Genomic DNA, 27,252 nt, shown 5'->3' with positions numbered 1-27,252 from the left:
TCACAGTGCCTACTACACTACTGTGCAAGGGCAAACAGGAACCGAAAATGCTTCCACTACACATGTAAAGATCATTACAACATGCATGTATCACTCATCTGAACCAACATTTGGTAATCAAAGGAGATTGAAGTTTAAGCAAATCCAACAAAGGTTGAACTCACAGATGTTGACAACCAATTAGTCTGATTGCTGCCAAAATGTCATATTGTCATTAAAAATAAGAACAATATAGTACCTCAATATACATGTATATCAGGTCTGGATCAAAATACAATACTACTCAACTTAAAAATGCCTTTTCCAACTAAATAACATCAACCAGACAGATCCTGTTAATTAAAACCATGCTTCTTGTCAACCAAAAACCATTCATATCTTTTCTCACCATTCCTTTCAAGTCATTTTCAATCTCCCCATGATCTTCTGCTCCTCTAAATTGCATCACATCTCTAGTCATTACAGATGCACCGAATGTCTGCTTATGACGACTGTATTGGGAAATATGTCCATTAGCAGAGAGACAACTTAAAGTCCCAAACCCACAAGCTACCATGGACTTGGACTGAGACTCATACTCTAGAGAAACACAAATAAACGACCCATGGGACTGAAAATCAAATTTAGAAATCAGACTAGATCCTAAATTCACATGTCGCTATCAAGATAAAAGCCAAATTCCGATGTCAAAATTCTAGTATGGAAGAGTAATAATTCGAGAAACACTTTTTCAACAGTTAATTGGATAATTATAAAATTGTACACATCCCTTAACGAAATGAAATGCTATTCTTCCCTAGTAAAGAGTGGAGAGGTCAAAGGGAAGGTCTTCAAGCTAAGAAAGAGTTGTAAGAGGTCCCCTCTAATTGTGGAAGCACATGGAGCTACCACCAATAATCATAAGTAGTCAATTAGTCATTCATAAAGCACTTTTCATCCCTATATATATGCTTACCTCCATTTTCATTTTATAGCGTCTTTTCCAACTTAAATTTTTTTAAAACAGATAAATATTGGATATACTGGGGTTCTCAATTTAGATTTACTAACCCAACAAACTTTGAGAACATTAAAATTGGCCTAAAAGTTGATGTTCAAGGATATCCTACTGAATAATATTTTTTTTAATAAGGTCATACATAGCTTATATTGATGCTCTTCAGCTTCAAGCTTGAGTTTTCGTACTCCAACTGGCAGTTGAAAGGTTTCTAGAAATTAACTTTTAAATTGTCATTGGAGTCTTTTTTTCCATCTTTGTAAGGTCATAGTTAGAAAAAGACTATGCCAACCAATACAAGTGATCCACTTAGCTTGGCTGAGTAGTACCCTTATTTGAACCATGTGCTACCAGATATAGCTATTGTAACCATTGGATAGATAAGGTGATCCTCTGGAGTCTGAGTGTTCCAAAATGTCAGGTTTTGTGCTCTGCCTCAACTGAATGGTCCACAATGTATTTGGCTTTTAACTCTTAAAACTTCATCTGTGAAATATATAATGCAAGTTCTGGCTGCTCTCAAAAGGCAACCATGAATTGAAAACAAATTGCTCTCTTTGAGAATTTTTGCTTGTGAGACTCAAGTAGGATCAAGGTGGGACTCCTTTGATCGTGACCCCTGTGGAACTCCGACAGTTGGGCAACTAGTGGGACCCTAGGCTGCCACCTATCTATCTTCATCTACAACTTATCTATTTATCTTCATTATACCTACCCCAATTCTCTCCCAGATTCGATCTTGGCTTCCTTAGCCATACGGTTTAGCATCACTTACGGTATTAAACAAAATCAAGGACTAAATAGGAAATACAATTTTAAAGAAAGGATGAATCTGGAATTTGATTTCAGAATAGGGGTAAAACAGAACAAACCCTTCCCAACAAAGGGCTGTTGAGTAATTTTATCAAAATATGTCCACAAAAGTAGTAATAAATATAGGCCTTCACCTAGGTGGGTGCTTGGTTGCCTTGGCGGGCTCCCTGGAAGCCTTGGTTGCCTTCTTGGTGTCGCCTCGCATCCAGGGCCACTTGGGTCGCCTAGACGCTGTGACAAGCATGGCTGTAACTCTTCCAACAGAATCGACTAAGTCTAGTGAACAAACTCAAGCCAAAAATAACATTATAATGAAACACTGGTTGGTGCAATAGATCTATCATAGCAAAATCCAGAAAACAGAGCATGTCATATTGATAGTCTATAAAACGGTGAAGAAACTGGTAATTAAGAGAATATTTTAAGAGAAAATAGTAATTGCAGAATAACTACTAAATTTCAGAGCAAACTGTAACATAACAGAGGAACTATGAACTAAGAAAGCAAGCTATTGACTAGACAAGAAACTGGGATTCTACCAGCCTTAAATGCAAGGGAGAAAGTACGGAAGAGAAGAGAAACAGAGAAGGAAAATAAGAGCAAGATCTAACCTGTGATGGAGTAGCAAGGCCTAAACAAAACTTATATTCCAAACTCAAATCTATCCCTTGATGGGATACATGGTAGCTTAAAAATAAGAATAAACATTCTCCTAATTAGCTAAAACTGTAACTGAAAAGAACTTATTTAAAAAATAAAATTACATAAATATCCCTAAGCAACCATGCGCATAACTGCATCAGTATGCTCCTTAAGTTGGCAAACATATGATATGACTATAATACTTTTAATTGCTAACTCAGATATCAAAGCTTTGAAGTCCCCTCCAATGTAACAAATGGCTTCTGTTCTTACTGTCTCAGAACAATTCCTTCACTCTCAGCTTTCCTCTTTATTTTTTAAGTTATAAGAACACTTTCATTAAGGACACCTCCGTACTAGTCAAGCAACGAAAGGGTCAAGTGCTGCAAGCAAGGGTAAGAGGTTGTGGTTAATGATCCCTAGGGGAGTTATCTGATGTATATGGAGGGTCACAATCATGCTATTCCTGCATGTGTGGTGGTATATAGCGGTACATAACCTTTTTGTTGTCAGCTTCTACAGGCACTGAGTTCCAAAATATAAGTCTGTCTACAATTAGGAATCAGTGTGTTTATCTTTTTATGAATAGCAAAGCGGTTTTAATGAATCCTGTTTTCATGTGCCTAAGTAGGCTGGGATTTTGGAGTGGGGGATGCATACAGCTTTGCCTTTCTTTTTCTTTTTAATAAACTATTTTACTAGTTTGGTAAATATATATAAAGTAAATACATAAATGGGGATGTGGAAGTATGGAACATCCACTGCCCAAACAAATCAGCAAAGACTACAAACTAGCACCTGTGTTTCAAAAGGTCGTCGAGAAGGCAGCCAGAACAGCAGCTGGATTGCTCAGGTCCACGCCTTGATGACCCATATGGGTTCAATTTCACTAAACAGTTTGCTTCTTTCTGTTAACCCACCAAAATGGCAGACAGATTGTTCTAACCATTAACTGCCAAACTTTCTATTCTCTCCTCACTCTGTTTTACAAACACTGTTGAGTACACTCAGCAGATATGTTATAGAGAAAGAGAGGATGGGGGTGGAGTGGAGCCCCTCTATTTATAGTAATGTGGGATAGAATCTTAATGCCCCATTTTCAAGAGATGAATCAGTTCATTTGTATTCAAAATATCCAGATATCTAGAAATCCATAAATCTATCAGACAAGCACTAGATTCCTGGAAAGATTATTACTAGTTCGAATTTCCCACGTACACCATACAAGTATCCGGCCTCAGACAGTCAGATCTCACAAAACTCAATTTAGCAATCAGACCATTAAATCCTAATAGCTCCACTCCCCCAAAATTGAAACTGTTGGGATTAAGAGCACAGATAATATTCAGGTTAACATTTTTGTTTTTGAAAAAACATATTCCTGTTAATTTGATGCCAAACAAATACACCAACAAGCATAAAACTATAGCACTACGTGAAACATGTTTATCGTGATTAGCTCAATACTAAACAAATACACGAAGAAAATCCATCACTCTTCTCATGCAGACCAATTCATAAAACGGTTCTTATTACAAAAATAACATCTCAAAAACATTTAAAAGAAATAATTTTTCACCAAAGCCCTAATCATTCCAATCCAAATTGGGAAGTTACCTCAATCATCATTCAGCACTAGCCGCTTTCGCCTCTTTCGAATCCTTCGCTTCTCTCGCTTCTTTCGAATCCTTGGCATCACCAGAGCAGCACCCGGCATGGTGATGATGATGATGGTGATGCTGATGCTGATGCTGCTTGCCTTTGAGCTGCTTCCTCATATCATACGCATCCTCACCGTCAGCATAGTACTTAGCCTCGACATCATGGATCTTGTAACCAAGCGTCTCGGTGTACAGATTGAAAGCAGCACGATTGCTTCTACGGACATGGAGAGAGACGTATTCAGCACCGAAGACTTGCTGCATGACGTTCTGAGCAGCGGTCATGAGCAGCGGTGCGTGCGGAGAACGGCAAGGGAGGTGATGTGACCGTGGCACTCGGAGGTCTCTTCTTCCATCTTTGAAAGTACATAGCCAACGATACGGCCATAGTCTTCGGCAACGTAGAGGAGCTGAGGCCAAGAGAGGATGTGATAGAAGTACTATTTCATCTGATAGTTCTCGGGGAGGCAGAGGAGATTGCAGGCCTGCATCGCCAGTAGGTCGTCTATGGTGGTTTGTCTAATGCAAACCATGATTTCGACTATTAGAATCTCTCTTCTTCTTACTGTTTTCTCCTCTGTGATGACGAAGAAGCAGCAGTGGAGCAGCAATGGCGATTCACAATGATAAGTTTGTATAATTTTCCTAGGGTTTCTAGTGCTCTGTGGTGACTGGTGACGACGCGTTGATTATCTCCGGCGGTTTGGCAGTTTAACTTTTGACTGGGTTTCGTCTATGGGCTTTTTTGGGTTACCAAAAATGGGCCTAGATCCAGCCCAATTTATACAGACCTCATAGGCCTAGTCTTTTGATGGTGTCATTAGTCATTACTCCATTACCAGTAATGATTGCATATAATTAATTCGGGAGAAAGAGCACTAACCGGTGTTGTGCTTGGGCATGTATCTGTGCCCACACATAGTCCAACATGAACAGATTGACACAGCACCGATTAACGTTTCTTTTTCCAATTAGTTTTAAGGGAAAAAGAACAGTAACTGGTTACGTGGTTAGGGCTCCCAGACATAAGAGCTTTTAAAATTACCGCCCAACCTCTCCTAAAGTAAAAAATCTCATCTATGTTGATGCCCTTGTGTAGACTTTCATTGGTCCTCATGCTAGTGCAGGGGCTACATGACCAAATAACGATCTCTTGTTTTTTTAAATATTTAATTTTGATTATTATACTTAATTTATTTTACAATCAAACCCTTTGGATTTGAAAAGGAAATTTAAAATTTCATTTGACTCGTGTGATATGTTTAGTAAGAGTTTTAATTTAGTTAAACAATTGTGATTTCACAAATTTCCTTCGTTTTTTTAAGCTAATTTCATTCTGTTTCCTTCTATTTACTAGCAACTAGATGAAGCCTGAAGAGTTCGAATTTGGATCCTCTCCAACAGGGGGTGATGGCTGGGGATCTCCCATTGTTGTCTCTCCATCTCCGACGTGTGCTGGAAAAGATCTAAGGGCTGGTCTCTCTCATGAAGGTTTTGGAAGGAAAACCATTCATTCAATGGCTAGTTGATGGTTTTCCCAGAAGAATAGACCCCATCCATTCAATAGCTAGAAGTTTGAGTATGAATAGATCAACCTTGCAAATTACAACTTTGAATTCATTTTTTTAACAGTTTATCTATTTTATTTTTTTAATAAAAATTGGGATTTTTACAATTATCACCCCCAAATCTTTCATATCTATTATTACCCCCCCAAAAAAAACTTTCAAACAGCTACTACCCTCCCTTGTTGCATACTAATGACAAAGTGACCCCCACCGTTACAGACCCGTAACAGAGGGGGTTAGTAGTGATACTGTGTTGTTGTCACGGAATATGTAGAACCAAAATGCCATTCGTCCAAACCCTTCCTCTTCACTTCCTCTTCACTTCATCAGTTGCAGCAAACCGGAGGAACAAGAACATCGTCGGCTTCCTTCTCCAGCGAACACCTCCTTGCTCCGTGACGACTTCCTTCTCCGGCGAACACCTCTTGCTCCGGCAGCGACCATCTATGCATATAACTTCTTCTATGCTTCTTCTTCTTCTCTGCTCCTAATAAGGATGACGAGGTTGTGGCCCTGATATCCTTCCAGAACTTGTCTGTTCACACTGATCCCAATGGCTTCTTGACCTATTGGATTCCTAATTCTCACAATCCTTGCACCTAGAACGGTGTCAGCTGCTCTCCTGACGGACGCGTTTCTTCACTCGATCTCACCAATGCTGGACTCACCGGACACCTTCGCCTCGACCATCTCATGCGTCTGCAGCATCTCCAACGTGTCATCTTACACGGGAATATCTTCTCCGGTGATCTATTGCCTGCTGCCGGAGCTGCTTCGGTGCACTGCAACTTTGAGACCCTTGACTTGTCCTCCAACAACTTCTCGGACCCCATCTCTGAAGAATTCATGGCGTCCTGTGATCAACTCATTTCTCGCAATCTATCCCGAAATTCCATTACAAGGGCCACTTTCAAATTTGGCACTTCTCTCCGAGAGCTCGACATCTCCCGCAATCGAATCTCAGATCACCAGCTCTTGAACTACTCGCTCCAAAATTGTGGGGCTTTGAGTCTCCTTAACTTCTCAGACAACAAGCTCGCAGGGGATTTGGGTGTTCGTATCTCACCTTGCAATAATCTCTCCATCCTCGACCTCTCATACAATCTTTTGTCCGACAACATTTCGGCGACTTTTTTCTCTCAATCGCCTGCGTCTCTAAAGCACCTGGACCTCTCCCACAACAACTTATCTGTCGAATTCTCCGCACTCGAGTTCGGCAGTTGTGGCAACCTCACCGTGCTCGACCTCTCCCACAACGTCCTTTTCGGCATTGGACTCCCCGGCCAGCTTTGCAACTCACTATTACAGCAAGATTTGGGAATGGGTATTCTACAGGTAATGTCGCCCTAGCACAAGTATTAAAGCCCCAAGTTTTGAGGCTAATAGGAGCAGATCTATGAGAGATTGATGTCTCTCTTACTACACCCAGAACTTGTGCAGGAATAGGGGAGGTTTCAGGGTATGCGACACGAAGAAGAAGCAAGGAAAGAGTAGGAGAAAAGGGAAAGGGTGAAAGGGCAATTTTGGTATTTTATATTTGAAAGTGAAGAGGAAGTGATGAAGAGGTGTACGCCGGAGAAGGAAGCCAACGATGTTCTTGTTCCTCCAGTTTGCTGCAACTGATGAAGTGAAGAGGAAGTGAAGAAGAAGGGTTTGGACGAAGGGCATTTTGGTCCTACATATTCCGTGACAACAGCACAGTATCACTACTAACCCCCTCCGTTACGGGTCTGTAACGGTGGGGGTCACTTTGTCATTAATATGCAACAGGGGAGGATAGCAGTTGTTTGAAAGTTTTTGAAGGGGTAATAGTAGATATGAAAGTTTTGGGGGTGGTAATTGTAAAAATCCCTTTGTTTTTTTAGGCAACTTAAATAAATTTTATGTTGTTTATATGAAATGGATTATAAGCTTTTTGAACAAATAAGGTAGGGAAGTTTGATTTTGATTATACGATTAGTAAGTCTTATTTGTTCATAACCAGTTAGGTTAGAATTCTAAATCTAATTAGATTATCCATGTGTAAATTGTCCATATTAGGTGGTGATGTGGGTTATTGTTAGGTTGAAAGTACTCCAATTCAGATCTTTGGGGCTTTTAATTTCCTAGTGATGCCCTAAGCAACGGTGTAGCCTTGACAATCTAACATCAACATCATGCCACTTATCCACCATGATCTATTACTGTAGGTCCAAATTAGTCATTCTCAATTACATGATCTTTCGCTATTGGGGTATGAACCATTAGAAAGGAAAAGAAACAAGAAGGAAAAAGGCAAAAAAAAAAAAAAAGTAGAAGACAGGCCATCAATTCCCTCCAAGCAAGTCTTGATAGGGATTATTGGCCATTAACTTACAAAGATCTGATCTTAGAATAGGCTTAGTCCAAACAAGTTTTCTCAATTTCTACCCTACCTAGAAAGCCATCTCTCTCTCTCTCTATTATTATTATTTTTTTTTTATCATGTGTGTCCAATAAAGCCTTGTAATGAGGGAAAATTATCACCTCCAGTTAGCTGATCGGCCTAGTTCTCCAGTTCCTCTAATAGGGGAATGGTGGACCCCACCCGGGCAAGGTGTTTGGGCATGGGTAGAGAGGTCATTTCAGCCCCCCTTTGTTAGAGGAACTGGGGAACTGGGCCGGTCAGCAAACTGGAGGTGATAAAGATCCTGTAATGAGTGGAAGGGAAGGAGGCTTTAGATATTGGGGAGTTATGCTTTGTCTACTAGTGTACTATTACTTCCTTTGTAGTCTGGAGAGCACCATTGAAAAAGGTAACTAATAAAAATCATTTATGTTGGGTAGTTGAGTTATATGGTATTATGAGGGTTTTAAGGTTTTTAATTAACTCCAAATGCAAGACACAATCATAAAACCCAAAATGGAGGAGTTGGGTGTGCAATCACTAGCTAGCTCTGATTTTGCTATCTCCAACATCCTTACAATGGGAAATTAAAGGAGAGTTGAGTTTTCAATTTATGAGTTAGAACATGGAATTTGGAGAGAGATAGTGGGGGTAGGTGGGGGGTGTTTTCTGTACCGGTGGTGCAGGTTGTGCCTAGACACATGGGTGTGGGCGAAATGACCACCCTACCCCCCTGAATGGTAGACCCATATGTCTAAATGCAGACTACGCTGCGGCACAGAGAACATCACCCCTTATTGTATAGTTGAATCTAAACCTAGTTGAATCTAAACCCAATAAAGATAAAGGATTGAAAAGAGGAGATAAATAGATAGATAGATATTTGAAAATAAACAAAAAGGAAAGTGAGATTAATGGGGAACCACCCAAACTATTCTCAATGTCTTTGCTTTAGCCCTATTCTACCCCACCAAATCCATCCATGTAAAAAAGGAGACTCATGGCAGGGTCATTGAAATTCCCACATAAAGAAATGCAGATATGATTTTCTATGTGAATGGTTTATGCTTTCCCCACCCCCACGGTTGGGGAGGTTGTGGATTCTTATCTTCACTCTCTGAACCATTCCAAAAGACAAATACCTTCACAAATATAAGAGAGAGATGGATAAGTGAGTTGTCAAAAGGGTGTAGGTTAGGGTCCACTTGTACCTGAATGCCTCCTCTTTCAAAAAGGTAAGAGAGGGAGATTTCATATCTATAGACCCATAATTCTTCATTGAATCCATATTCCATGCTTTGCCTTGTCCATCACCTCCCCCCAGCCCCCCAAGTGCATGGAATATGTGGATAATTTCCAAAGTGGACAATTTATATATGTGACACACCTTTCCATCCCCTTTACAATGGTCCAGGACCACCAGACAAATAAAAGCATAGGGATGGGCCTAGATATATATTTGGCCTTCCCCTTTCGGACCCACACGTTGGCCCCACAAAAAAGCCTTGTCAGGTCATTGGTTGTTGTCCACCTTGTCAATTTATGTGGCTTGTTTATGCTCTCATGATATGAAGTTTTTTTTTTATGAAAGAGAGTAAAATTTCTATTAAGCAGAAAAAGATGTACAACTATCGTCTATCCAAGTTACATTAGTAAGCAGAGTTTGTTGAGCTAGGGACTTAAACCAACACAACAGAGAAGAGTCCGTTATATGTTTGAACAAAATGCCTGATGAACGATCCAAAATCTGCAGAAAATATTCCAAGACTTCTAGAGGCGAATTAGAAAGGGATGGAGTTGGAAGAACTCCAGGTAGCACCTTGTTAGAGCACCAAACTTCTTTCAGCTTCAAATCTCTCGATTTAGCCAGATCAAAGCCATTGAGAATAGCTAACAGTTCTGGTTCCAACTCATGGTGACTCTTAACCCTTTCTGCATTTAACAAACAAGATGCCAAGGGTCCATCCGGAACAGCCTATGTCCGTGGGATCAAGCCCTGTGCATATCAAAACAGGAAAGGCCAAAATAGGTAAATGAAGCTTATGATGAACATGCATATCCTGATTATTATAAAGTACAACATTGGGCTTAATAGAGGGGGGCAATATGAAGGTCTTGCATCTAAAGTTCAATCCTCTTTAATACACTCAGAGGATGAGGTTTAACAGAGCAGAAAATAAAATTGTTCCTGGAGATCCAAATAAAATAACAAGTTATAATAAAAATGGAAAAAAACCAGATGAGAAATGGCTTATCAAGCTTGCGATTGAGAAAAGTAGAAATACAGAATTGTCTCAGAGATGAGAAAGAGATGAATTCTGTCCTCAGACCCAAATGACCAGCTGCCTAGATATGTTTGACCCAGTCACAAGATAACAGTAAATGCCAAAGGGTCTCAGTACAAGTGCCACAGAAAGCACAAGTTGGGTCGATCTGAGTCCATTTCGAAATAGAATCCTTAACTGGAATCCCTGCATTTAATACACGTCAGAAAAAAATTTTAAATTTTAGATGGAGATTGAGTTTCCAAAAAAATTTCCACCAAGCGGTTAAAGACAAATCAAAGCAAGAGGAGTTAGAAATGGAATTAGCAGATTTTTTAGTGAGAAAACGTCCATCCCTAGTGCGAGTGCACCACCATGAATCCGAAGAATCAGAACAAGGGATGTGAATGACATGAAGTAGATAAGAGGGGATTGAGGCCCTCAGAAGCTCCAGATTCCAGCAGTTGTTAGAGATAAACAAATTGACCTTTTCAGGGAAGGACCTCTGAGAACCCTCAGGTTTGAGGGAGAAAAAGGGTATAGAAGGGATCCAAGGGTTGGCCCAAAAATAGGTGTCCCTTCCATTACCAATTTTCTTCATGATATGAAGTTGTTGTTAGTGATTGGTACACTCTTATCTTACTTTGTTTTCTATTATAAGAGAGGTTATAGTAATACAAAGTAGAGAGGAAGGACCCACATGACCTTTTTATTATTATTATTTTTGATAGATAGATCCCAAAGAGATTTGAACTCATGACCTCTTAATTATGAGGTGTTAGTTTTTGCCAATTATGTTATCCCCTTTTTTTTAATAGATATGTGATTCTGTTATGAAGAGAAAAAAACTAAAGAACAAGTTTATCTTTTATGCTAAAAACTAAAGTAGGTGTTTGTTTTTTCACACACCTATTCCTAGACATGAGTAGTGGGTGTTTGGTGAGTTTTCATTTTTAGCTTTCAAAAATTATGTTTTTTTTTTTTTTCGACTAAATTTTCGCCGACCACACATGAGTGAATGGGATTTCTGCCTTTAATGGGGGTGGGGCAGTCATTTCATCCCATCATGTGTCTGACATAGGAGCCATGCTCCCAGAGAATCATTTTTTCCTTGATTTTTATAAGGTAAAAAATCCATGCCAAACTATGTGTAGCCTGCACCTAGACACAAGACCGCGACCGCGTGAAATGATCATTCAATCCCAAATTGGTTCATTTTGAGCAATAAAAATGACTAGAACCATCTTCTACCTAGTCAAAATGATTAATAACTGTAGGATTCACGAAAAATATCAACTAACTGATTAGATTAGAGCCATTGAACCTATCTAATTAGATCAAATTTCGGGTAGAGGTGACTCATTTCATGTAGGTGCATGTGGTCCAATCAGCACAACGTCCCCAAACGCACATTCACGTGTACAATAGTGGCTTGTTTATAAACCATTATTATTTTTTTTTTTTGGTAAGAGTTTATAAACCATTATTATAGACTATAATAAGTTAGATAAAGAGATGATTAACATCAAAGCTCAAATTGAATGGAAAATAAAACATAATATATAAATTAGGGCAAGAGACCGTTGTCTGGTCGTGTGACGCCTATATCAGCACAGGGACCAAAGAGAGTGTATCCAGGAGAGGCATCATCATAGATGCGTTTTTTCATTTCAAGGAGAGGGGCGGTACTTTTGCATGTTCTTGTATCTGGCACAGGAGCCATGCGATCAGATAGCGTTATTTTTCCTTATAAACTATTAGGAGCATGGTTTGGAGAATCGATATCGGATCGTTCGGATTGACTACTTTATATTGGAATTGGCAGATGGCGATACTAACTCCATGGTGATCCTATATCGGTAGACCCGTATAGGTCAAATGTAAAAAAAAAAGAAATTTAAAATTCAATTCTTTTTTTTTTATTCTAAATAAGAGTAAATCCATCTGATCTGTCCAATTCAGATCAATCTGGATCCATATCGGCCAAGACCGATACCAATTACTAAGAACGGGTTAGAGAGAGAGAGAGAGAGAGAGAGAGGACTTGGGTTTGAAGGATCAAAGGAAGGTGGGTTATCATGTTCAGAATGTAAAGGTTTAATTAGATTAAACAGATTTTCTTAGGGTTTAAACAACGAAAAACCCTAAATAGAATGCCCATATATATGATTTCTAGAATACAAACATTGGATGGAAATAGAAGGAGAGGAGTTGTAGTGTACCTTGCACCTCGTTTGTTGATGAAGAACAATTAGAATGCAATCCTCTAGCAATCTCCTTGTGCAGCCCTTGACGAATCAAGTTTTGAAGGGATCTTTTGCAGTCTCCCATTCTTCACCCATACAATACTCTTTCTTGTGGGAGAAAAGAGGAAGTGAATGATCGTAACTGTATGGACCCTCCTTATTAGCACTTATAGTCCTATTCCAAATCGCAAACCCACTTCCACAATGTGCTGGGTTGACCTATCTCTATTAATCGAGTGACATGCTTGAACCAGCCCATGTATTAGGATCACCATCTAAAGACTAAATCTAGTAATTAATTAAGCCCATAAAATGACCTTGAAAATTTCTTACACGAAACCCTTTCCTTTTCTCCTTTATCTTTTCATTCTCAGTCATTATTCCACTCCACCTCTAGAAGATCTCTACCTGAATCAGAGTGAAGGCATTAATGGAAAAACTTATCTTTATCAAGACACTTGGGATTCTTCTCTAGCTATCACTTCCCATGAAGAAAAGGTAGATGTTGTTGCTGCCCACAATGGGAACTCAGATTTTGGTGGGTCTCAAAAGGAGCCAAGATATCTAGGGATGGTAATTTTTCTAGTCCTTCTGTTTTCCTGATTAATTTTCCTGCTGGTTTCAGACCCAATACAAAACATTTTGAAGTTTCCAGGTAACAGAGCAAGAAAAGATGAGCTTCAAAAGAAACTTCTATGAATAACCAAGGTGTTGATAGCATAACTCAGACCAGTGCAATAATTGGTTCTCTATACATAGAGTAATTGAAGCAGACATATTGCTCTAGAAAATAGAGGCCAGGCCTCAGAGCAACAATAAGGTTGTTCCATTGTGACCTAGTGTTCGTGGGGTTCGAATTGAAAAATCTACACCCCGCAGTGGCGGGATCCTCATGCACTAGATAAGTCATTTTTATATTGCTCTAGAAAATAAGAGTATGCTAGATTTCTTGGAGGTCTTGTAACCTTCATGATTATGTAATTATTCTTTCAAAAGTTAATCATAGAAAGGAATAATTCTCTACAACATCTTTGAGGCCATTGAAATGTGTGGTTCTTCTCTTCTTTATAGTGGTGAGAATCCATTTCCTTGTCTTTGGTTGTTTGATGCTACTTAACAACTAACCTTATATCTGACAAGTTTGAGAGACCATCAATAAGTTCCCATTGAATCTAACTGCAACTTTATTCTTAATTTGTGGCCTTTCTACTGCCTTGCAGTTAGAAGTATAGTTAGAATTAGAAGCATAAAATTTTAAATTTGGAAATTTTCAATATTGGTCAAAAAAATGTTTTGTACAGAATACATTTTATAGTAACACCTACTGCATCTTTGTGCAACCAACACATTTTTAAACTCATTCTTTAAATAATAAAATAAATCTTATTTGCTCAATACTAAAAAAAATACATAAATTGCTTACTAATTTATGTTAGTCAAGATATAAACTATGAATAATAATTTTAGGGAAAAAGAACACTAACCGGTCGTGTGGTTAGCATGGTTTCTGTGCCTAGACATAAATCAATGACTTTGTGTGTAAAAAGACCATTTGATCCCCAGTGAAATCGAAAATCGCATACAAACCAATGCCTCTCTATGCACTTTCATTGATTGTCGCATTGATGCAAGGGCTATACAATTGGTTAACGTTCTCTTGCCCATAATTTTATTATACAATTAGTTATGGCACCTAACCCTAATCTAACCCGAGTTACTTGATTCTCTCTCCTCTCTCACTGTGGCACAAGCCGTGCAACTCGAGGGGGTGAATGTTCACGTACATAAGCGTACGTGAACGACTCACAGCCGTTCAGATGGAACATTCCTATAGAATAAATTCCATCTGAATGGCTATGAGTTGTTCACGTACGTGAGCGTACGTGAACATTCCCTACACTCGTTCATCTCTCTCTCTCTCTCTCTCTCTCTCTCTCCAACCATCCTCTGCAACATCCATCTTCAAACTACAACCCTACCTCCAACCGTATCTTTATCTGCTCCATTTTTCCAAGTCCCTTTAATAGGGGAATGACCACCCTACCCCCTATCCGAATATACTGCCCGGGTGGGGTCCACCCCCACTATTAGAGGGACTTGGAAAAATTGACTGGGCAGAAAATGGAGCAGATAATTTTCCCCTCCAACCTTGCAACACCCATCCTCAACAATCGATTATTTGAAACGGCAACTCTCTGGCGTGGCCGCGGCAACCTCTCTGCTGGCTGATAAAAATCCCTCCCGTTGAACCTCCTTTCTCATAATCGAAAGTGAGTCATGTTGCATCACCAGGGTAGTGAAACGAATCTTCTTCATAGCTCAAGCACCTGTGCTCCTTGGTTGTACATGGGACCCATAGCTTCTTAATCCTTCAAGAACTACAGCTACGTACCTCTTTCATGGCTGGCCTTCTCTTTCCATTCATTTTCAGACTTTTCTTTGCATTTCTACGAAGTTCAAATTTGAGAAACACAAACAATAAATGCAGTGTTTGTGAATAAAACAAAGGAGGATGGAGAAGAGAAGGAAAATTGAAGAGTCAATGATTGGAAATTATTGAGAAATTATCACATGGATTATTTTTTGGTTGTTCAAACCCCAGCCTCTATCGTAGGACCAACACCATTCTCAAGTTGCCTTCTACCGTTTTTTTTTAGGTGATTATTAAGCTTCCATCTTAAAATCAATTGGTTAAAAGTGGGGTGACCTATTGTAGCTCTTATTATTTGATAGTCGAAGCACCAACAACCGATGTGGGTTATTACCTCAATACTCCCCCTTACATGCATGCTTCTTTTGGGCTCTATTTTCGTGGGTGGAGCAGAGCCCATCATCAACAGAGGCCCAATGTACTCGCTCTGATATTATATAAAGTTTTCCATCTTAAAACCAATTGGTTTAAAGTGGGGTGGCCTCTTGTGGCTCTTATACTTGATAGTCGGAGCACCCACAACCGATGTGGGATTATTACCTCAATAGTGATGATGAAATAAAACTATAAATTCATCATCTTCAACAAGTTGATTTAGCTGATCTATCATGGCCCTAACTGTTAACTTACTTGCTACTGAAACTATATAGTTATCCTTATAGAAAATACAAATCTTAATATAGGTCATAAGAAAAGATATAACTTACAAAAGGTTAAACAAATCTATGGGCCAACCAGCATGAGTGCCTTGCATTAACCTTTTGTATATTTGGGGACTTTTTACCCACACCTCTACTACCTTAAATCCTTTTGTCATGACTTGTTGCAATCCTTGCAAGATCCCTCTGGCCTTTGTTGCCAACATCAATATCTGTTTATAATGCTAGAATTTGAAGTAGCATAGTGAAAGATGGACTACAAAAGTTCACCCACTACAACAAGTAACCTCCTCAAAAGAGCCATCACATATAAGAACTAACTGATCCTCTATCAACAAGGCTCTAAGTATCTTAAAAAACACATCTGTTACATTGTAACCAAATAGCATAAATAGTAATAGCAAAATTATATAGTAGACGATGTCAATCAAAGGTAGAACAAGTAGACGAATGAATCAGTAATTCAAATAAAGCAAAAATGGACAGTGCTTGGAAGAACTCCGTATGCCCTCCCAACGGCCCAGCCACCGAAATATTCTTGAAAAAAAAAAAGGGTCATGGTGATTCAGATGTAGATTTATATAGAGGGCATAAAGTATCAACAAGAAGAAACTTTGCAAGTTTGTTACGCATAGCAATAGAAATTCTTTAAATTTAAGATAGATACTCAATTTCCATAAGATGCACCATACGTGTTTTTTATAGGAATAGAAGTTATCCCTAACTCAATTTTAAGAAGTGTAAATTGGTATTGGGCTTGGGCCCAATAAGGACCGCCCACTAGGGGCAGGTCGCGATTCGCGTGATGGAGGGGGCGGTCACTTAAGTGACCAACCCCTTTCCCTGTTGATCTCTATGACTCCTAGTGGGAGTCGACATAGGGTGGGTCGTTGTTTGGCTATAAATAAGTCTTTATAGCGCAAACCCTAAGACATACGATATAACATCGTTCCGGATTTTCTCTCCTCCTCTTCAACTTCTGTGTTTCCTAAGGTTTCCATCGTTGCCTAGGGTTTTGTGGTGTGGAGTTCTCTCGTAGAGAGAAGCCTGCAGAGATCGTAAAGTGCTTGTAACTACAAGCCGTGTTCGATCATCCCTTCCGCTACGATTCCACTCCATTCAGGTAAGATCTAAACCTCTGTGTTTAATGGATTGGAATGCTAATTTGCTAACAGTGGTATCAGAGCCGATTAGGGCTTGTTGTTCGCATTTTTTTTTTGGAGAGAAATATGTATTTGGTTTTGTGGAAGAGGCATGGCCATTGCCTGTAGGCGCGTGCATGCCCCTCTCTCTCTCTCTCTCTCTCTCTCTCTCCCTTTTTTCTTTTCTTCTTCCTCTCCCCCTTGATAGCCCCCTTGGCCGCGTGGCCTTGGCGTATGGCGCTGCAGCAGCGAGCGCCTGCTGCTGTTGCCATGTGCAAGGTGCGCAGCAGCCAAGGGCCAGCCTCGTGCAGCAACTGCAACAGCCGGCCTCGGCCAGCAGCGGTCGCAACCGCGCACAGCCGGCCGTGGCCGTGGCCTTCGTGGGTTTTTTTTTTATACCTGGCAGCGGATGTGTTTTTTTTATAAAAAAAAAAAAAGGAGGAAAGGGACAGCAGCTATGCTCGGTAGTGGCCAAGCACGGCTGCTGCAGTTTCTTTTTATAGAAGAAAGAAGAAGAAAGGAAAAGAATGATTAAACAAAAAAAGGTTAATGGATGATGTGACAGTGAGAGGTGTGAATGTGTGATTATGATTTTTTTTTTTTAAAAGTAATTATGATATGATTTTATTTTAAAAAAAAAAAATCATTCTTGATTTTACCTCTTCTCACCCTTTGCCCTCCATGACCAGCCAGATTAAAAAAAAGGGTGGATAGATTTGTTTCTGTTTTTTGGGGTTTTGGGAAGGAGATGGGTGAAGTGTGAATCCCTTCACCCATCCCCTTTCTTTTTCCCTAATTGGGCTTATATTTATGGTTGTGGGCCAGTTTTATTTTTTTTGGGTTTTAATTGTTTCTTTTATATTTAATTTTTCTATTATGTGTTTGCAAATTTAAATTAGCAATTATAAACCCCCCCCATTACGGTCCAGACCGATTTGACGCTACCATTGGGGTAATGCTGTCAAACACTTCATCCCATGCACACCATGTGTTTTTTGATTATTTTTTTATTTTCATGGGATGGATTTGGTACCTGTTAAGATATATGTTTTTTGAGATGTATGTGCGTTAGAGTTGGTACTTGGAAGTAATGCAAAGTGCAGTGCTCGTCGATAGTTTGTAGTAGGATTCTTGAATCTAAAGAGTTGGTTGTAATTTTTAATATTTTATTTTGAGACGCCATGTAATGGGAGCTACTGCACTGCGTATCACAACCCCGTACCGACTCGACATATCACTTCAAGTACCAATTTGGGTCTCTTTTGTGAGTCCCTTACGCACCCAATGTATGGCGCATTAAATTGTGGTTAGGAGATGTTTTTTTCCTTCTATATTTGTTCGAAATCAATTAAAATTATACTTCTCAGACCCACACAACGTGAGATTTGATTACCAGCTTAGCGAAGTTTTTGGTCTCACCGTGTGGGAAAAAGAACCATTGATTTTAATTAGGGTTTCTTGAACAAATTTGGTTTATGGATGTATACTACATGTCCTCCCTTGCACATTGTAGTGATGGCCTCTAAAAGTGTAGTTACTGACCTTAATCAAGACAACAAGTTGGATGGCACCAACTATGACATGTGGCACCGAAAGACCAAGTTCTTGCTTAATGAGCAAGATTACCTTGAACTCCTGACCACTGAAATGGCCCCACCCGAAGTGGGTACTACCGCCCGTCTTCGTCAAGAAAAAGAGGCTTACGACAATTAGGGATGTAAATGGATAGCCGAATCCAATCCAAGTTCGAATCCGTTTAAGAGGTTCCGAATCCGAAAGTTTGGTTTTCGAAAAATATCCGAATCCGTCCAAAAGCTAATCGGATTCGGAGTCGGATAATAATCGCATAATTTAGTATCCGATTGTAAGTTATGGTTTTTTTATATTTTTTATAAAAATATATCAATATTACTGTATTACCCTTATTATTTGTATTTTATAAGGTTATTTTCATAATATCACTCTAACTCTTAAGTCTTAACCTAATACCAGGGCGTCCTATTCTCTTCAATCTCTTCATCCCTCTTTCACTCATTCTCAAGTCTGAGTTTCAACTTTCAAGCTCTCAACGGCGCCGGAGTCTGCACTCAACCCTCAAGCTTCAAGGTCACTGGTCACTCACTCTTGATTTTCGACTCTTAGCAGCAACAGCAACGGCAACGGCACTTGCACAACCTCCTCAACTCTCGCTTTGGACCAATTAGGTATACGATTCTTCTTCTTCTTTCGTATCTCTCTCTTGGTTCTGTCTCTCGCTCTCTTCTCTTTGCTCTTTTTTCTATTTTTTTCTTTACACTGGTCGAACTGTAGAATGGCCGAATGGGTTGATCGAAGTAGTTTTGATGGGTCTTCTTCCCCCCACCCGGGCGGTGGGAAACCCCCAAATTTACCCTTTCAAATCACTGATTATTGAGCTTGAGAAGCAGAGTGTGGTGTGTGTCTTTCTATTTTAGGGCTCTTCTCGCTTTTTTTGTTTGAAGGTTTTTCGTTGTACGTAATCCCTTCCGCCAAAGCCCTAGGCTCTTTTATTTTTCAAATTTACTCCCTTTTAGAGGGTTCTAGGGTTTATGTTGCAGTATTGGTTTTTGATCTTGTTTTCGTCCTTCAGATGTAAAAGGGTTTAGGTCTGTACTTACTACTTAGAGCTTGAGTTGCTGTATATTGAGAGGCAGGTTGATGATGGCATCATTTACTTATTTTCCTGGTTGAAATGCAATTTCCCTATCACGCGGCTGATTTCTTGGGGTTCTTGAGATGGACGGAAGGCGGATTTCAGTCAGCCCTCACCCTTGCTGTGGTCGCCGGATTTTGGCTAAGAAACGCCCACTAGTTGATGGATTTGTCAACAGTGTGAAGAAGTTGCAGAGATGAGAGATATGCTCAAAGAGAGACCGTGCTTTTAGTATGAGCAATGCCCAAGAATGTTTTAGGAATATACGTTTGCAGGTAAGACATTTTGTTTCCATTGTCTGGATACTTGTTCGACCTTGTTTCTGAAGCATAGAGTTGTTGTTATGCGTTATGCCTGATAATTATTTAGTCAAGTTTATAGTAATCTCAAATTTGCAGTTTTCTGTGAATAGGCAGCAGTTTAATAAAATAGGTAATAGGAGTCGGAAATTGGTAATCGGAGTCGAAAATCAGTAATCGGAGTCGAAAATCCATAAGTGTAATTGTTCATGAATCGGATAGTTTATCGGGTCAGATAGTATCCGGATATCCGATAAACTCTCGGATTTGGATACGGTAATACCATTTAAATATCCGTCGGATATTGGATCGAATTCGGATAGTACATTTGTTAAACGGATTCGGATTCGGATAGTAGTGAATCCGAGTTGAATCCAAGCCGTTTACAGCCCTAATGACAATTGGTTTAAGAGAGATCGTAGTGCACGTTTTTTTATGTTAAGCACGATGTACGATGATCTCATCGGCTAGTATGAGAAGTGCGAGACTGCCAAGTCCATGTGGGATCAGATAAAGCTCGACTGTGGCGGTACATCCACTACCAGGCTTAGGTCTATGACCTTGAAGTTTGAGATGTACTGTAAAGATCCCAAGCACACTATAGTTGAACACCTCAGGGACGTGAAAGACATGATCCAAAAATTGGATGATGCTGGGGTACTCCTTACCGATGAGCAGCAAGTACAAGCCGTCATCAGGACGTTGCCTGATTCCTGGGGGCAAATGAAGATAGTTCTAACACATAACGACACTGTCAAGACATTTAATGACATTGCCGCTCATGTGGAACTAGAGACGGAGCGCCCAAAGGTGATCCAATCACATGCCCTTGTCGCCCAAGCGGGGCAGCGCAAGAATGGGTCTAAGTGCAAGAGACAAAGGATCATTGGGAATTAGGACCAAGCTCAAAACGCTGCCCCAACTGGGCGTAAGACCACCAAGTGTCGACGTGGCAATTGAGGTAAAAAGAAAGATATCACCAAGGTCAAGTGCTATAACTGTCAGAAGATGGGGGACTTCACTCGTGACTGCACTGAAACGAAGCAGGTACCATTTTTGTCCCTCTCTCCTTGTACTTTTGTATGTACACACGTTTTGGTTGCCCAAATCCAATCTGATTAGACTGTGGATACAGGTGCAACAAAACACATAGCGCGAGATTGAGGACGGTACGTAGATTATAGAAAGATTCTGGATGGCGCCCAAAGTATCTATATGGGGAATAACACAAGTGAAATAACACAGTTATTTTTTGAGACAAATAACTTTCTAGATTTAGACTGAGAGAAATATCATTTGGTTAGTGTGAGATTGTTGAAAATAAATGTTTTACATATAGATCTAGCAACAGTGTTAGTGTTAGCTTTCTATTTTTTTAAACTTAGCTTTAATATTGTAAATAGAAAAGCAAAATTCAAATACTTTAATTACAAAAAGAAAACTATTTAGTTAATTTATTGAAATATGGGTGACCTTGACAACATTTTATGTACAGTGCCCAAGCAATTTGCAGAACTTTTTTTTTTTTTTTTAAAAATAGAAAACTTCCTCATCCCAAGTCCAGAGATAATTCAGGTAACTTTTTGACTGTAAGAAACTAATTGTAATGTATCAAGGTGTATCTCTGTATGCTAGTAATCATGCATGATAGGAAAAGAATTTACTAGTCATTAAAAGTATCACATATTGGTTATCATTGGGAAGAAAAAAGAAAATGAGTTTTCAAGAGGTTCTGCTTCTTTTGGAAATGCTATCCTCGTGAAACACATGGCTTATGGGCATCTCAATCACTATATAATTGTTAAAAATGCTTCTATTCTATGTGTTCCTTTTTCCGTAGTGTAAAGAAAAATTTCTTTTACAAATTCTTTATAATTGCGAGTAGAGAATATATACATAATAAATTATAATATCCCGTCCCCAAAGAAGTATTTAATATTGGTTTTGTCTGATGGTCAGACGTAGACAGGTTCGTTTAGATAGAATCCAATTTGAGCCAGCCCAACAAGGAGATTACGATAGGAAAAGTAAATATGAATTTTCATTATTTATGAGCATTAAGTAAGTTAGAATAAACTTATGTATAGTGTACGTGGACCCTACCGGTGTTCCACAATAAAGAGAAAAGAATGGAAATTGTATAGTTTTTTAGATGAAGTGTAGTATTGATTTCACATGAATTTTAGAGGACCTTAGAGTCAGAATTTGGGAAATTCCAAAACATAAAAACATAGGTAATCAAGTTAAATCATTGTGGAAAAAAAAAAATCAGATCAAACAGACTTACAACAAAGGAGATATGTTCGTTTGAAGGAGCGGAGGTCGGGTTGCAGAGCCACAGCCGGCTAACCGAGAAATTCATCCAGTGACTTGAATCAGCCAACCGTCGCCCTCCGGTTGTCACTGGAACTTTAGTCTTCACCTCCAGGGGCAACCAGAGGCCTCCAGAATTATAATTACATTTATAATTCTACAAATGGCGTTTGCTTAAAATCTAATAGAGTTGATTCAACAAAATTTCATGCGTCTATGCCATAGTTATTTCATACTTTTATTTTTGTCTGAAGTCTTCCTTCCTTGATTGTCAAACATGTAATTCCCAATGTATTTTGTTTCTCTATGTTTGCTTCAAGGGTATCTTTGTTCATCCAGAAAAAAAGTTACGTAGTAGTACTGAGTGTATTGTTTTTTCAGTAACAGTTACGCAAAGATACAAAGAACAATATCATCCACAAAGCTCATATCGTTGAGGTAAGAGAGAGAAAATAAATAAAAAAACTCATATAAGAGGGTGATAGAACCCTAGCATCTTGGGAAACTTCCCTTTGTTTTTTTAGGCAACTTAAACAAATTTTATGTTGTTTATATGAAATGGATTATAAGCTTTTTGAAGACTGAAAGATAATATAACACGGAACTAGTTACCATTACCCTAGTAATTAAATATGTCATAAATGCTAGCATCAAATCACCCCATCATGTTTCATTTATTAGATGAAATAATTAGGGTTTTACAAGCATGAACCTACATCATTTATATAAATCTCTCACTTATTGGAGATGGAAAGAAACAGAGACAGAGAGAGCAAGAAAAGGCCGCATTGAGATGTGGATCATAAATCTCAAGAGGAGTTATTTTATGGTATTATTATTATTATCACAAGGATATGTTATTTTCTAAAGGTCACAAGGCATCTATTTTGTCACGTGAACAAATGATGTATCCATTCTCATCATTGGATAGAAAGGACATGGTCTAGAATAGTCAAGTCTAAATTTTTTCAATCTAATTCAATCAAATACTTCATTGTATTGGCATACATCGAATTTATGTTCATGCATGTGTACCTGTACTCTAGATATTATTATGCATTCCCTCAACTTGAGCAAGAAGTGACGATTTAAATTAAAAGAAATGTAAAAAGAATGACTCAAATTTGTCTTTTAATTTCCAAAAACGTTACATCCCTTTGTTAAATGGTTAACTATCCCTTTATTTATTGAGAGTTCATGAAAATTTTACACAAAATAAGAGATTCACAATATCATTTTTCATAAATAAATCTATACTTAAGTCATAAATCATAGACTTTAGAGAGTAAGAATGGTGTTGCTAAAGCATCACTTTCAAAATTAAACTCCAAAACGAAAGGGGCCACAAGAAACATATGAGTGGGATTAAAATCCTTTGCAGTGCGGGCATTTGGTGGTGCACTGTAGTGCAGCCCTGAGAGCTTTTTGTTTTTTTTTTTTTTTTTCTTTTCTTTCTTGTCGAACTCGGCACCGTTGGATATCGCATCTTCCACGTGCCGAGCTCTCAAGCCCGCACTGTAGTGCACCACCAGATTAGGGCCCTGTAGAGGATTTTTTTTTTTTTTTTTTTGTCCATATGGGAGTACTCATTTGTGTCCAAATTAATGTGAATCATACATACAACCCCATGAGCCGACGTTTTAGATGGTTGTTAGCAAGATGATCAATACTTTTCTAGCTTTTGAGGTAAGATCTTCAATTGCACTACATAATGACGTATATGTTTCTTCAAATCTGTAACTCAATTGGTAAGCCATCTCATCAGTTCTTGATCAATCAATTCATGGGCTATTTCTTTGATTAATCGCATCAAATTTTTTTTTATTAGATGAACCTAACACAAAATTATCGCAATCTGTTGAAACTTAAAAGAAAAAATATGGAAGATACCCATCATACAAATAAGGTAGGGAAGTTTGATTATCCATGTGTAAATTGTCCATATTAGGTGGTGATGTGGGTTATTGTTAGGTTGAAAGTACTCCAATTCAGATCTTTGGAGATTTTAATTTCCTAGTGATGCCCTAAGCAACAGTGTAGCCTTGACAATCCAACATCAACATCATGCCACTTGTCCACCATGATCTATCAGTGTAGGTCCAAATTAGTCATTCTCAATTACATGATATTTCATTGTTGGGGTATGAACCTTTAGAAAGGAAAAGAAACAAGAAGGAAAAAGGAAAAAAAAAAAAAAAAAATAGAAGAAAGGCCATCAATTCCCTCCAAGCAAGTCTTGATAGGGATTATTGCCATTAAATTACAAAGATCTAATCTTAGAATAGGCTTAGTCCAAACAAGTTTCCACAATTTCTATTTTTATCATGTGTGTCCAATAAAGCCTTGTAATGAGTGGAAGGGAAGAAGGCTTTACATATAGGAGAGTTATGCTTTGTCTACTAGTGTACTATTACTTCCTTGTAGCCTAGAGATCACCATTGAAAAAGGTAACTAATAAAAACCATTCATGTTGGGTAGTTGAGTTATATGGTATTATGAGGGTTTTGAGGTTTTTAATTAACTCCAAATGCAAGACACAATCATAAAACCCAAAATGGAGGAGTTGGGTATGCAATCACTAGCTAGCTGTGATTTTGCTATCTCCAACAACCTAAAAATGAGAAATTAAAGGAGAGTTGAGTTTTCCATTCATGGGTTAGAACATGGAATTTGGAGAGTGATAGTGGGAGGAGGGGGGGGGGGGGGAGCTGATGTTTTACGCCACTCTGTCAAGAACCCTTATTTATGGGTAAATTACACATCATCCTTTGGTTTTCAAACGAAACTCAGATCACTCCCTGATTTTTTTAAAAACTCAAATCACCTCCTGGTTTAGACCCCAATATGACAAATTAGTCCTTACCGTTAGTTTTATGTTGTCAAGTGATGATGTCAGCCAATTAAATAAATTTAAATCTCTAAATTACCCTTGATCAATGTTGAAAATGAAACAAGGGTAGTATTATTTAATTCTAATGTTTTAGTATAAGGGTAAAATAGTCCTTTCACACCAATAACTAACACTAGACTAACACCGTTACTGTAGAGGGAGTGATTTGAGTTTTTTCAAGAACTAGGATTGATCTGAGTTTTGCTTGAAAACCAAGGGATGACATGTAATTTACCCCTTATTTATTGTATAGTTGAATCTAAACCAATAAAGATAAAGGATTGAAAGGAAGAGATAGACAGACAGACAGATAGATAGATAGATACTTGACAATAAACAAAAAGGAAAGTGAGATTAATGGGGAACCAGCCTAACTATTCTCAATATCTTTGCTTTAGCCCTAGTCTACCATCCCACCAAATCCATTCATGTAAAAAAGGTCATGGCAGGGTCATTGAAATTCCCACATAAAGAAATGCAGATATGATTTTCTAATGTGAATGGTTTATGCTTTCCCCACCCCCACCCCCTCCTTTTAGAGTTGGGGAGGTTGTGGATTCTTATCTTGACTCTCTGAACCATTCCAAAAGACAAATACCTTCACACATATAAGAGAGAGATGGATAAGTAAGTTGTCAAAAGAGTGTGGGTTAGGGTCCACTTGTAGCTGCATGCCCCCTCTTTCAAAAAGGTGAGTGAAGGAGATTTCATATTTATAGACCCATAATTCTTCATTTAATCCATATTCCATGATTTGCCTTGTCCATCACCTCCCCCCACCCCCCAAGTGCATGGAATATATTGATAATTTCCAAAGTGGACAATTTATGTGACACACCTTTCCAGTCCCTTTACAATGGTCCAGGCCCACCAGACAAATAAAAGCATAGGGTTGGGCTTAGATATATATTTGGCCTTCCCCTTTCGGACCCACACATGGGCCCCACAAAAAAGCCTTGTCAGGTCATTGGTTGTTGCCCACCTTGTCAATTTATGTGGCTTGTTTGTGCGCTCATGATATGAAGTTGTTGTCAGTGATTGCTACACTCTTATCTTACTTTGTTTTCTATTTATAGGAGAGGTTATAGTAATATAAAGTAGAGAGGAAGGACCCACATAATCTTTTTATTATTATTTTTTTATAGATAAGTCCCAAAGAGATTTGAACTCATGACCTCTCTTAATTATGAGGTGTTAGTTTTTGCCAACTGTATTACCCTTTTTTTTTATAGATAGGTCCCACATGACATTGATATGTGATTCTATTACGAAGAGAAAAAAAAGCTAAAGAACAAGTTATCTTTTATGCTAAAAAAAAAAATTATCTTTTAGGGAGAATGTTCTCTGGGCCGCAGCGCAGGCTGTGCCCAGGCACATAGGCCTGTGACTCAGGAGGACAGGGTGGTCATTGCGCCCAACCCCATGTGCCTGAACGCAGCCTGAGCTGCGGCACAGAGAACAACGCCCCTATCTTTTATGCCAAAAACTAAAGTTGGTGTTAGTTTTTTCACACTCCTATTCCTAGACATGAGTGGTGGGTGTTTGTTGAGTTTTCACTTTTAGTTTTCAAAAATTATGTTTTTTTTTTTTTGACGAAAAATTTTTACCCACCACACATGAGTGGACGGGATTTCTGCCTTTCATTGGGGTGGGGCAGTCATTTCGTCCCATCATGTGTCTAACGCAAGAGCCATGCTCCCAGAGAATCATTTTTCCCTTGTTTTTTATAAGGTAAAAAATCTATGCCAAACTATGTGTAGCCTGCACCTAGACACAAGACCACGTGAAATGATCAATCCATCCCAAATTGGTTCATTTTGAGCAATAAAAATGACTAATTAACCATCTTCTACCTAGTCAAGATGATTAATAACCGTAGGACCCACGAAAAAAATCAACTAATTGATTAGATTAGAGCCATTGAACCTATCTAATTAGATCAAATTTCAAGTAAAGGTGACTCATTTCATGTAGGTGCATGTGGTCCAATCAACACAACGTCCCCAAACGCACATTCACGTGTACAAAAGTGGCTTATTTATAAACCATTATTTTTTTTTTTTAAGTAAATTACTCCCCCCTCCCCTAGATTATACTCTAATGACAAACCCCTCCCTCGGTTTTGCGTATTGACTCTTCCCTCGCATTCCCAAGATTCTATAGTCGTATCCATTCCGTTGTTAAGTGATGACATCACCTTAATTATATTCGTTTAAATTCTAAATTGTCCTTATATTTGTAATATTCCAATAATATCTCCTAACCATATCAAAACCCTAAAAACTTAAGCC

The 27,252-nt window shown here is 38.7% G+C and overlaps 1 long non-coding RNA gene and 1 pseudogene across 1 annotated transcript; both read right to left on the bottom strand.

Annotated features, from left to right (window-relative positions):
• Positions 1-244: 244 nt before the first annotated feature.
• Positions 245-4,748, bottom strand: LOC122639340 (annotated as a pseudogene).
• A 4,594-nt stretch (positions 4,749-9,342) lies between these two features.
• LOC122640856 lies at positions 9,343-25,903 on the bottom strand. Its single transcript, XR_006329766.1, has 3 exons — positions 25,732-25,903; positions 19,610-19,614; positions 9,343-9,360 (listed from the first exon to the last, which is right to left on the bottom strand). It is a non-coding gene; the product is annotated as an uncharacterized LOC122640856 (long non-coding RNA).
• Positions 25,904-27,252: the final 1,349 nt, after the last annotated feature.

This window comes from Telopea speciosissima, chromosome 9 (genome assembly GCF_018873765.1).
Source record: "Telopea speciosissima isolate NSW1024214 ecotype Mountain lineage chromosome 9, Tspe_v1, whole genome shotgun sequence".
Taxonomy (NCBI): Eukaryota; Viridiplantae; Streptophyta; class Magnoliopsida; order Proteales; family Proteaceae; genus Telopea; species Telopea speciosissima.
Note: the sequence above shows the minus strand (reverse complement) of the source record. Positions and strands in the feature narration are given on the sequence as shown.